The sequence below is a fragment of the Euprymna scolopes genome, chromosome 36 (genome assembly GCF_053919585.1).
Source record: "Euprymna scolopes isolate OS-2025 chromosome 36, ASM5391958v1, whole genome shotgun sequence".
Taxonomy (NCBI): domain Eukaryota; kingdom Metazoa; phylum Mollusca; class Cephalopoda; order Sepiida; family Sepiolidae; genus Euprymna; species Euprymna scolopes.
In genome coordinates this window covers 96,987,409-97,001,565 of record NC_136517.1, presented here as the reverse complement: position 1 = coordinate 97,001,565, position 14,157 = coordinate 96,987,409, and the positions used below count along the sequence as shown (strand labels likewise).

The 14,157-nt window shown below is 32.1% G+C and overlaps 1 protein-coding gene across 1 annotated transcript in view; it reads left to right on the top strand.

Annotated features, from left to right (window-relative positions):
* LOC145260694 (prospero homeobox protein 1-like) overlaps positions 1-14,157 on the top strand; it is a 164,153-nt gene that overhangs the window by 149,742 nt on the left and 254 nt on the right. The window lies entirely within an intron of this gene.

Sequence of the window (14,157 nt, the reverse complement as noted above, 5' to 3'; positions counted from 1 at the left end):
TATATAAATATATTATATCGATATTGTGGTTTTATGAATGTGTTATCTATATATTATTGATTAAAAGAATATATTATTTATATAATTTATGATATAAATATGTTCTCTATATATCATTGGTTATATAAATATATTAATTATTTATGATTGAATATGAATATATAATCTATATATTATTGATTATATAAAATTATTATATATTTAATATTGTGTATATAAATATATTATCTATTTTTTTGGTTATGGAAATATATTATCTATATATGTTATTGATTATATAAATATATTATCTACATATAATATATGAAAAATATATATTTTTATATTATTATTATATAACGATATTATATATCTTTTGTTATATGATATATTATTCATGTATTACTTATTATATACATATATTATCTATATATTATTTATTATATAAATATATTGTCAATATATTACTGATTATATAGGTATATTATTTATGTATTATTGATTATATAAATATATTATCTATTTATTATTGGTTAAAATATATTATCCATATATGTTATTCATTATATAAATATATTGTTTATATAGTATAGATTATAAGAATATATTTATTATATCTTATTTATTATATAAACATATTATCTATGTATTGTTTATTATATAAATATATTATTTATGTATTATTGATTATATAAATATATTATCTGTATATTATTGATTAAACAATATATTATTTATATTATTGATTAAACTATATATTATTTATATTATTGATTATATAAATATATTATTTATGTACTATTGATTATATTATTATATTATCTATATATTATTGATTATATAACCATATAATCTATATATTATTGATTATATTAGTATATTATATATTATTGATTATATAAACATATTATCTATATATTATTGATTATATAAACATATTATCTATATATTATTGATTATATAAACATATTATCTATATATTATTGATTATATAAACATATTATCTATATATTATTGATTATATAACCATATTATCTATATATTATTGATTATATTAGTATATTATTTATATATTATTGATTATATAAACATATTATCTACATATTATTGATTATATAAGAATATTATTTATATATTATTGATTATATAAACATATTATCTATATATTATTGATTATATAAACATATTATCTATATATTATTGGTTATATAAATATATTATCTATATATTGATTATATAAATATATTATTTTTATATTATTGATTAGATAAATATATTATCTATATATTATATAAATATATTAATTATATATTATTGATTTTCTTTATATATTATTTATATATTATTGATTATATAAATATATCATCTAAATATTGGTTATATAAATATATTATCTATGTATTATTGGTTGAATAAATATATTTTCTATATATTTTTGATTATATTAATATATTTCTATATTATTAGTTCTAACGGGGTCAGTTTCCTTCTCTATATACACGTTTATATATATATATATAGGAGTCTAATCGTGACCAGATACACACACAGACGTTCAGTTTTATATTATAGATATTACGTATAAATTTGACTATATATATATCATATACATAATTAAGTATATTAATATATATATAATATATATATATATATATATAAGTATATTAATTATATATATATATATATGCATATATATATATATTTTTTTACACGGTTTTACCACTTATCAAGGCCAGGAAGCCACTCAGAGATAAGGGTTATTGTAAGTACAGTACGTTAGTGTGGAGATTTAATGAAGTGTTTACTTAAGAGGGCGGTTCATTAGGAATTTGTTAACGTTGGACTTAAAGACATCCAAGTTGTAGTTAGGTGGGAAGCAGGCAGACGGAACAGAGTTCCACACGCGTGCAGTTCTAAGAAAGAAGCTTTGCTCATGGAATCTCCGTTTTGATTTAGGCACAGATAAAGAGTGGGGAAAATTTTTCACAGTGGATTCAGCTAGACGGGTGTTTTTCGTGAAGGATTGGCGAGAGGGGACCAGAGATTGGAGTTTCAGATATAAAATGTAATAGATTATATAAATATATTATGGATTATATATATTCAGAAGAACCCCGGCATACGGTTTCCCTAGGATACATTTTTTCAGGTTACGATGTTTTTTCAGCCCCTGATTATAGCATTTGCCTGCTGTACGTTGTTATTCATGTTATTTGATTATATACATGTGTACAGTATACAGTATACATATATTATTCTGTATTTATATACATGATATTATATATATGTATATAATTATATTATATAAATATATCATATATTATAAATTTTCTAAACACATATATATATATTAGAGATTGTATAAATAATTTTTATTTATATTATATATTCTTTATTATATAAATATGTCATATATATTCTAAATTGTGTACATATATATATATATATCATAGAGTGTACAAGTATATTTAATATATTATAGATTATGCAAATATAATTTATATATTATTGATTATATACATCTATTATATAGATCATATAATTATATAAATATATTATGCATATTAATTATAGATTATGTAAGGTTTCTTTCTAGTAATTAGATAATATGATAGTTTTTATCATCTATTTTCTTTAAGTCATCGTTGAATGTTCATGGACTCTGCTGACGGATAATGAGCATCGCACAGACTCTCGTCAGAAACTGTTTTCCCCTCAACTGGAATTCTTAATGATACATTTTTTTTTTTTACATAGATGTCACCACTTATCAAGGCCGATAGGCCACTCAAGGATAAGGGTTAAAGAGTGTAGAGTAGTCAAAAGGACAATATAGTAATCGATAGTAATGGAAGTTCGGTAAATTTGTTAACTTAAGTGGAACGGCTCATCAGAAACTTGTTCACGTTGGATTTGAAGACAACCATATTATAGAAAGCTGGAAAGCAGGAAAACGGAAGACAATTCCACAGGCGTGCAGTTCTAAGGAAGAAGCTTTGATCATGGAATCTATGTTTAGGTTTAGGTACAGATAAAGAGTGGGGAAAATTATTGATAATGTTTTCAGCTAGTCTAGTGTTTCTTGTGAAAGTTTGGCGAGGGGGGACCATAGATTGAAGCTCAGTCGAACACTTTCCATGAAAATAACGATAAAGCAAAGACAAACTCGCAACATCTCTTCTGTGAGACAGAGGTTGCAGCGAAGAGAAAAGGACATCTCCCACCAGGCCACGAAGTCTATTTTGAACTCTATCAAGGCAGGACAAGTCTTTTCTAGCAGCTCCTGCCCATATGTGGCAACAGTACTCCATCCTTGGACGTATCTGGCTCTTATATATATATATATATATATATATATATATATATATATATATATATATATATATATTCATTCACTATTTAATTTCATCCTCGACCGATAGGGATCTTTTTTTTTTTTTAACTGATTCTTCTCCTCTTTCTTTTCTACTGAAAAAAAAAATCTTGAAACAACTTCACGCGTGTCCGTTTGCCTCATTTATTCATGCACTACAAATATCCACATAGTATTTTAATCGGCTTAATTCCAGATGTGTAATATCTCTACTATTATATAAAAGTCATTTTGTGCGTGTGAGTTCTTTCCTCATAGGTTCCGAAACGACTGAGCATATCTTTTGCAAATTTCACACAAAGGTAATTTATATGCCTGGCAGTGTTCTTAGATATGTTTCGTACAGAAATTCAACCGATTAGTATCGAAAATCGAAAAAAATCCGATCTTAAAAATAGTTTTTCTCCCTTTTAGATAAAACAAAAGAATAATATTCACAGGGGAATATTTTACGTTACACCGGTCAAAGAAGATAATAAAATTTCAGCAAATCATTTCTTCTTAAAAAAAAAAACGACAGATTCATTATAATCTGGAGATATAGCTTCTTGGTAAAGCATTCGCCTCCAGATCGAATGATCCCCTGTTCAACCCAGGTGTACCTCACCAGTTTATTTTTTTCTTATAAATGAGCTCAATTTATGATAAAAGAAGAGGTATCATTTAAAATCGCTGCAAATCATTTCTTCGTTTGCATATTTTAAAACTAAACATTAATCAGAAGTGACTTTTCCAGGGCAGTCATATCAGCTGACGTGATATTTGAAACAAACACAAACGGAATTTGATGAACGACATTATCATTCTTATTAAATTTTTTCTTTTACGAATTAGTTCACTGGACAAATTTTTCCTTGTAATATTTAATAATCAATAGAGGATTGATTCTATAATACTAGATGCACAATATGCATAAATTAAAATATCATGTTGTGCATATTACGGCCCGGCCACGCCGGCTCATGACGGGCGACCAGCTAGTTTAATCTAGCAAAAAAAGTTTCATTATGTTGGAGTCAGATTGCTATTATGAATTTGCATAATTTCTTTTTTAATCTTTAAAAAACAATATAGTAGAACCCCGGGATACGGTGGCTTTAGGATACGTTTTTTTTCAGGTTACGATGTGGAATACGATATTTTCCAGCCCCTGGTTACGGTATTTACACCGCCTTGCGATGTTATTTATAATGTTATTTGATTATATACATGTGTATTATATACTGTATTTTGTTACTGATTTTTAATGCCGTATCCGGGGTTCTACTGTAATTCAAAGTCTAAATTTAACATATTCTTCTTTTCATAATTTCTCTTGCTTCCACTTAAAATATCTTTTAATCGAAGTCTATATTTAATCCATTGGCCCTTTTAATGTTTGATGTCTTAATTTAAACAAATTTACCGCGTTTTGCAATCGAACTCTTTAATTTAGCCATCAAACAACCCGTATAGTCGTTAAACGCTTTCTAAATACTTCCGGTTGGCGCCAAACGAGGTTTTGTTTCGTTATTCGAATATTTATTGTCAAGCAAAAGAACTTAAATTATCTTCCGTTTTTTTTTTTTTAGTAAAAACTAATGGTTATCAGAATTTGAGGGTCTTTGAGAATGTCAGCTTGATTTGCGTCTCGAAGATAAGCACACTGTTGTTGTTTAATAACAATATCAGCCAATTATTATCCATTAGATTTCCTTTTATGATGCTAAGTAGGCGCGTTTTCCGATAGGACGACGGAATCTATTAAGAATGGAAATTTCCGAATGCTTCCGAGTAATTTGATCTGTCTTGGAACACAAAACAGTTATGGGAATACTTGTGGTTGCAGCTACTCCGTCGGACGCGCTCGGATATCATCCATTTCATTGGGAAAGTTTTATGTTCCCGGCCCTTCGCTTTGATCTCACTTACCATCCCTCCCCGATCACCCTCCACCTCTGTGATTTCCGGACGATTTCCAATTTCCAATTATGCGAATTTTCCATTCTATGCTATTTCTTTCTAATCAACGTCACCCCCACCCCTTCCTTGTTTTCGGTGCCAAGACTGAACCCATTTCTTTCCATCTTTCTTTTTTATCAACGACCCCCCCTCACGCTCTCTCTCGCGCTCACGCGCGCGCACTTTATCTATTTTCATCTCTGTCTGTCTGTCTCTCTCTCTCTCGTCTTTTTTTGTTTGGCCGCAACAATTTTAACAGCCTGCTTCCCAATATTTCTTTCTTTATTATCAACGATTCTCTCTCTATCTCTCTCTCTTTCTCTCTCTCTCTCTTTCTATTTTCCGTTCTTATTACCACGATTTAACCAGTCTCCTATCTTTCTTTCTTTCTTTCTTTTTTTTCTTTCTTATAAACAATTATCTATCTATCTATCTATCTATCTATCTATCTATCTATCTATCTATCTATCTATCTCCTTCTCTCTCTCTCTCCCTGTTCTTTCTTATAACCTCGCCGATTTAACCAGCCCCCTTCCCATTCTTTTGTAAACACACCTTATTTCTCCTTTCAGTTTTTCTTTCTTATTAACGATCCTCTCTTTTTCTTTTTCCCTCTCTCCTTTTAGTATAACTGCAACAATGTAATCAAGCCACCCCACTCTCCATTTAAAAAAAAAAAAATTAAAAAAAACGCAACCGCTTCTTTATTATAAACGATTCTTTTTTCTTTCTTTTTTTCTTTCTTTCTTTCTTTCTCCCTATCTATATATCTATGTTATAACCATAACGATTTAATAAGCTCCTTCTAACTTGTATCAAAAACTCACCATTCTGTCGCCCTTTTCTCTTTCCTTTTTTCTTTTTTTCCTATCAACGCAGCTGTCTTCCTCGTTCTTAGTTATAACCAAAGCGATTTAACCAATCTCTCCCACTCTTTCTAAAATTTTCTTTCTTTCTTTCTCGTTGATATCCCCCTATTCCTCCCCCTTTGCCCTTTCTTTGTCACAAAAACAAAACTCCCCACCTTTCTCATATACACATAACTTGTTACGTTGGGAAGTTATTCATCACCCACATAAAAAAAATGAAATGAAAAAGATGAAGATGAAAAGATTGAGCGAGATGACTTTCTTACTAGATGCTATAATTGTTTCATCAGTCGAGGCGGGAGACAGGTCAATGCAGTGACCCTCCTCATGAATGCAAGACCGGCTAAACACGAGACACGCCACCACCCGTCTTACAAATCAGAATCCATTAATGAAGCCGGCGCACAATCTGAAATTGCTCTTATTACAGACGAAGGATTTCCTACGAAGAGAAAGCAAAACGCTCTGATGACTTGCTTGTTGGCAGGAATGTATCTTTTATCAAAAACGCTAAAACATCCCTTCCGCCTCCTTTACGCCCCCTCTCCTCATAGCATTTGTGTGAAAGACGCCGGTAATGTCATTCCTGCAAGGAATCAGAAAACACCCGACAGCCTCCCCCCCCTTATCTTTCTCTTCTAATTTCTTTTTCGTTGTCGTCGTCAGCGGCCGGCGTGACGTTGTCAGCCTATTTCCCCTCGCACCAAGTGAGTCGGTGTTGTCTTTGAACCCGATAACCTTGCTCGTTCTTCTAAACGGGTCCTTTCCTTTCTAAACGAGTCTTTGTGGCCTCATCATGGCCAGTTAGCTACAAATCCCCTAAACCCCACTTCCCCTAAACAGCACTGTTCAACTGAGAAATGCCAAGAGAAACGCCACCTTTAATCGCCATGTCATCTGCCTTTGAATGACTATTTATCGTTCACCGTTTCAAGGATCAAACGCCATCTTGAAAAAAAAAAAAAAAAAAAAACCTTAGCAAAACTAACGGAATTTAGAGGCGATGGACCCCCCCCCAGTTTTTACTCTTACACCCTCCCCACCCATACACTCCGATGATCCCCTCGGTCTATTACAAAAGTTGCCCTCACATTTGCTCTTTCCTAATTCTCGTGGCTGTAAATCTCAAGAAACCGACAGAATCGGATTTACTTTCGAATCAAAACGTCTCCTGCCAAAAACCACGGTCTTCAGTTTAGCTCAATTTATGAGCATTTTATTGGCATTAACATGTCGCATCTTTCGCTGCGGTGAACGTTAACCCGGGCGACATTTCTCATTCAGAAAGATCCTCATTAATGTCTCCATTTGGATTTAAGGATCCCGGAACCTTCTCCAACATGACTTTCCTATCGTTTCTTTAAATTTTGCATGTTTTTTGTGTTCTGATTGGATAGATTAATATTCTCTTCGGTTTAAATCTGGACAACTTATTGTGGCAGCCATTTTTCCTTTGGTTTTGTGACAGCCATTTTGTCTTTCGTTAAGATATTTTTTCTTTTAAATCTGATTTTCGTTGCAATTTATATGAAACTAAATAAATACACAGCCTATGATGAGTAAAATTCCCGGTTTTGGAAGTTTTATGGTTCCCTATGAAGATTAAAATCAAAAGAAAATAATATTAAACTAGGATCCTTATTCCATATATTTTATCAAAAATCATGACATGATTTTGATTCTAGAAATTAGCTGGACACTTGGTGTTGCCCGGTCATACAACATGCTTAAACATATTTTAATTCATGCAGATTGCATCTGTATTATAGAATCACCCCTCTATTGAATCTTATGATGGACTCTCCCGTCGATTTCGGCGTATGAGGTTCCGCCACAGCAACTAAGTTGCTCACAAATCCTCACAGATGATTTGTTTATATTAGTGAAGGCTTTGTGTAGAACCAAGCACATTTTTGCTATTACTGCTAATCCTTGTCAGTTCAAGAATTGCCACAAGACAAAACACACAGTACAACGCAGGTTTTTACATCAGAGTTACCTTCTCCTAGATGCATATCTTAACTAAGACTAGGAGTGTATCGCTCCCAGTGAATTAATCCGCCTCCAGATACCAATCTGGAAATTTCTACGATTCGACGCGGTACATAGAGCATCTAGCCTTCTCAAATGGTCACCTATCTGCTACTGACCAGGCTCAACGTTGCTTAACTTCAGTGATCTGGCGAGAACCGATGTGTCAACGTTATTGTGCCATATATATATATATATATATATATATATATATATATATATATATATATATATATATATATATATATATATATATATATATATGTTGGACTAATTTGCAAAAAAAAAAAATTTTAAATGATAATGTCGTTCATCAAATTCTGTCTGTATTGGTTTACAATATCACGTCAGCTGATATTTGAGCTTGGCGATATTAAAAAAATAGTATTTCTTCTCTCATAGATAAAAAGAAGAATTTTTACAGTGGAATATTTTAAGTTACACCAACAAAGGTTAATCCGGTGCAACGTAAAATATTCCCATGTAAAATTATTTTTTATCTATAAGAGAACAAAGACTATATTTTAATCGGAGTTTTGCGATTTTCAATCCTTATCGAATAAATTTCTGTGCAAAACATATCTAAGAATACTGACATAAATATAAATTACCTTTGTGTGAAATTCGTAAAAGATAGGCTCAGCCGTTTCAGAACATATGAGGAAAGAAACTAACAAACACACACACACACACACATACAAAGTGACTTTTATATAAAAGTGAAGATTTATCTTTACTTATATATAAGGTACTTTGAATGTCTGTGAGTTTGTTCCTTACGGACTCCAAAACAGCGGGACTGACATTTTTGAAATTTCACACAAATGTATTCTATGTATTTGTGAATATTGTTAGATAGGTATAGTATCAGAATGCCTCAGATAAGTATTGAAAATCGATAATCGATAAAAAGAAGGAACAGTTCAATTTGGGCCAAAGTAGCCATCCTTATACTGTCTACCATTACAGGTGCATTTGAGAAGGTTATTCCCTCAGGCCAAAGAAAACATTAGAGGCCGTCTTTATTAGATAATTGAGGAGATGAATGGGGTTGTCACGAGGTTCATTGACACGCTCACACAGGAGGACATCCATGGGGCTTTCCGGAAGTTGTTGAAACGGTACAACGAGTGCATTGCAACCGAAGGAGATTACTTCGAAGGTGACTAGAGTTTCATGTGTGTACTATCAATAAAAGTGCCCATTCGAAAAAAGTCTAGAAAACTTATTGAAGGTACCTATTTGTACAGCATTCAACCACTCGAGAATAGGAATGGGGCGTTTAGAAGCTGCTGTTTCTAGATTGTGATATAAATTGGTCGAACTATTTGCGAATGTATTTGTCCTTCTAAACCGCTTTTATATTTAACTCCGTCGCCATTTTACTGCGTGTGTATCCGTTTCAATCGATATTACTTAACCTTTTCGGCTTTAAATGCTTACTTGTTATTCAATGTCGATTGTTGATAGCACTCGCTTAAGATCCGACTAAATGTGTCTCTAATGAATTAAGCATCTTTACGGCTTTCCTGTCTCCTCCCTCGCTCGCTTTACCCCACGGTTCATTTTAACCCCCCATCTCGTCACCTCTAATTAGATGACTTTGTCTAAACATCTGATCAAATAGTTTAAATTGTATAATTCTGACGTCTTGTCGAGGAGAATCGATGACAGATTGCGAACGATCGACTTATGGCTTCCGGCTAAATTACGTTCTTAACTTATTTACCGAGAATCGAAAGTTTTAATGCAAATATTGACATCTAGTTCTTTTTTTCTATTTCTATTTTTATCGCTTTTTTTTCGCTTTCTCTTTTTTTCTTCTCTTTCTATCCCTCTTTCTCATTCTACATCTTCTCATCTTTTTTCCTCTTTTCTCTGTCTTTGTTTCTTTCTCCTTCTCTTTCGTTCTCCCTCTCTTCGCTTTAATCTCTTTCTTTCTTTTTCTCTTTTTTGTCTTTTCTACTTTCTATTCTCCCTCTCTTCTTTTTTATTTCTTTTTCTCTTGCTTTTTTGCTTGTTTCTTTTCTCTTTCTTGTTTTCTTTCATTTTCTTTCTTTCCCTCTTTCTTTTCCTTTCTTGTTTTCTTTCATTTTCTTTCTTTCCCTCTTTCTTTTCTCTTTCTTGTTTTCTTTCATTTTCTTTCTTTCCCTCTTTCTTTTCTCTTTTTTCTTTCTTCTATTTTTCTTTCTTTTCGCTCTCTTTTTCTTTAATTTTCTTTCTCTTTCTTTCCTTTCTTTTTCTCTTTCTTTCTTTTTCTATTTTTCTTTGTGTCTTTTGTCTCTCTTTTTCTTCAATTTTCTTTCTTTCTTTCTTTATTTCCTCTCTTTCTTTTTTCGTCATTTTCTCTTTCAATATTTCTTTCTTTTCTCTCTCTCTCTTTTCTTTAGTTCTCCCCAAGTTCTTAAATTATCTATTTCTTCTCTTTTCTGTTTCTTCTCTCCTTCTCTCTCTTTCTTTTTTTTCATCTCCTTACCACTTTCTTTAACTTTTCGCTCTCCCTCTCTCCCGTTCTTTTTCTTTCTCTTTTTCTCTCTCTCCCTCTATATTTTTATATCGTTTCTCTTTTTCCATTCTCTATATTTTTACGTTTATCTTCCATCTCTTATTCCTCTACCTGTCTCTCTGAATCTCAATTTCCCTCTTTTTCTCTTTCTCTTTTATAATCTCCCTAACTCTTTTTGTAACTTTCCCCACTCTCTTCTTTCTTCTGTCTCTTTCCCTTTCTCTTTCCCTCGTTCTTTCTCTTTTTTCTCTCCTTCCCTCTATATTAATCTATCGCTTCTCTCTCTTCATTTCTGTATAATTTCACCTTTTTCTATCTTATATCTTTCTTTCCTCTACCTATCTCTCTTCATCTCCATTTCCCTCTCTCTCTCTCTCTCTCTCTCTCTCTCTCTCTCTCTCTATATATATATATATATATATATATATATATATATTTCTCTTTCCCTCGTTTTCTTTAATCTCTCACCCCCCCAAACACCACTGTATCTGTCTGTCTGTCTGTCTCTTTTTTTTTCTTTTTTTTTTTACTGTTTCTCTTCCTCTGCCTCGAACGTTAAACCACCCGCCACATGCCACCACAACCCTGGCTGCCGGGAATCAGCTTGGAAGTGATTACACGCCGGCAAGCCCGATCATCATCATCATCAGCATCATCATCAGCTTAGACTTAACCGGTGCTTTTACACACGCACGGACCTCTTACTCGAAGTGATGGAAGGGGTGGGGGGAGGTTGATCGGCTGAGAGGTTTCACTAAATCCAAGATTAGTTTTTTTTCTTTTTTTTTAAATGTGTCAGATAGCTCCAATACATGCTCTTTCCTCGTCACAAAACTCAACTCTTTCTTTTCATCTTTCTATTTATCTATCTATCCCCCCTCTACTCACCTTGACATAAAACACCACATCAAAATCCCTCTCAAGTAAAATCCACCCTACAACGCTATCTTTCTAAATCTGTAACTATAAATCTTTCCGATCCTGATTGAGTTTGATTGAGCGTAAACCAATCAATCTATTGTTTGTTAATCGATAACCAATATTGAAATAGAATTATGATCATGGCGTTCTATATTACAGGTCACTTTATGACACATGTCTGATTTTCAAAAAATCAATGATAAAATTATGATATACTTATAGACCATCTGGCGTTGTCCCGTCGTAAAATACGCATATTATATTTTAATTAATACAGAAACTGAGGCATATGCCTGCGAGTATTATGTTTTTTTTTTAAAACCGTTTACTTCTTTGTAAGTAAAAAAAAATAATAGTCGAACAAAGATGAAACATAAACCTAAAGACAATGATTCAAGTACGATAACCATTAGGCCAGCTTAACTAGATCTTTAAAAAACATTTTCAAACCTACTTATTCTTACCATCTTTAATGTGAACTATTCACGTGAAACGGTTAGCAAACTGATAAAAATCATATGACTTCCAGATAATTTTTTTTTTAATTTTTGACCCCTTAGCAGCCTTTTTTTCCGGATGGAAACGGATTTAAAAATTTTCCACATGTCTGCATATCCTATATACCAAATTTCATGTCTGTATATCAGAAATTCGTTGATTATATATGTTGAGAAGTGTCCTCAAACACACACACACACACACACATACACACACACACACACACGCACGCACGCATTCTCACTTTTATAGATATATAGGTTTATCTGTACTTACACAGCCTGTCCAAAAAATAACTGAAGAGTTTTGGACTTAAATAGATTGTTTATTTTTTTATGATATTTTTCTGTAATTTTAACGCAGTTTGACTAAGACATTACGAAACATTTTGTAAAAAATGCAAAATTCAACCCATCTTTATTTATAAAAAAAATGTCTTTTAAATGTTGCCCGTTTTCAGCTTCGCATATTTGTGCACTTTCCTAAACATTATTCGTGACAGATTGCAGAACCTCTGGATTGCGATTAAACTACCTTATTTCGTTTGAGGTCTGTTAACATAAACTCTGATTTTAACATATCCCCACAAAAAATCTCAGGCCTAGTCAAGCCTGGGGAATGTGGTGGCCATTTGACATTGCCAGCGCGAGAGATAATGTTGGAGTCCTTTTTACTTGATATATATATATATATATATATATATATATATATATAGTAGCAAAAGTACCCATCGTTGACTGGGTCCAAAAACAGCCTACAGAAAATGGACTCTGATTTATGAAAGTATGATAGGTTATGAAAAGAAAGGGTTGTAAATTTGGGTTGAATTTGGGGGTGTCAAAACCAAAGCAAAATATGATGAAAGTAAAAATAAAATAGATAAACCCCATAATTTATTATACCATACCTGTTCACACTGAAACACTTATCACAATATTCTGTAGATCTATATTAAAGAACCTTGTTAAACTTTGTGACATATTTCCATTCTATGGAGGTCAGGCGCGAACGAACACCCCATAATTTTATTATACCATATTTCTTCAAACTGAAACATAATTATCAAAATATACTTACGCAGATAGATATGAAAAGTCTTTATTAAAGTTTGTGCCTGTTTCCATTCTATGGAGGCCAGGCTCGAACGCAGACCCCACAATTTTATTATACCATCTCTATTTAAGTTAAAACATACTTATCAAAGTATTCCTATGTACATCTATATCAAAACACTTGTAAACGTTTTTTTTTTAAATTTTTAAATTTTTTATTTCCATACTTTGTGGACCAGGCGCGAACGCAGACCCCACAATTTTAATAAACCACTGTTCTGCCAGATCAAACATACCCATTCCTGTGTCTCGATACATCTATCATTATATGTAATCAGTTTTTTAAAATAGTCAACCATATAGGAGCCAATTTTGACCACACACACACACACACACACACACACACACACACGGACATTCATTTTTTTTATTATAGAAGAAGATATGGGGTTTATTTTATTATCGGAATCCTTTAAAATGAGTAATTTGTATATTTATTTATTTTTATTCGCGGACTGTTATCCTCATCTTTCTAGCTATTGTTTCACGACGTTTCGGCCAACTATTCCTCTGGCCTTCGTCAGTTGGGTAATAGTAACGAGATAGGAATGGTGAGTTTCTTAACTGTATTTTCAGTAATTACTACCTTCTATGGTTGTTCTCGTGTTAACATGCAGTTTAGAGAGTCAGCATTTCTATCCCGTCGCTGTTAACCATCTGACGAAGGCCAGAGGAATAGTTGGCCGAAACGTTTTGAAGCAACAACTATGAGGATTAGGATAACAGTCCGCAAATAGAAATAAATAAATATACATGGTGTTTAGTTTACCAAATTAGCCAATCAAATTCATTGTTATTTACTTCAACATCTTAAGGTTTCCATTAGCGAATTGCGGGGCTCCTTCCAAACGTAGGCTTGGCTGACTTTTACTTCTTTTTACTCTGTTTTGTATAGGGTTGATGCACCATTTTTTGTGAATGTGTCAA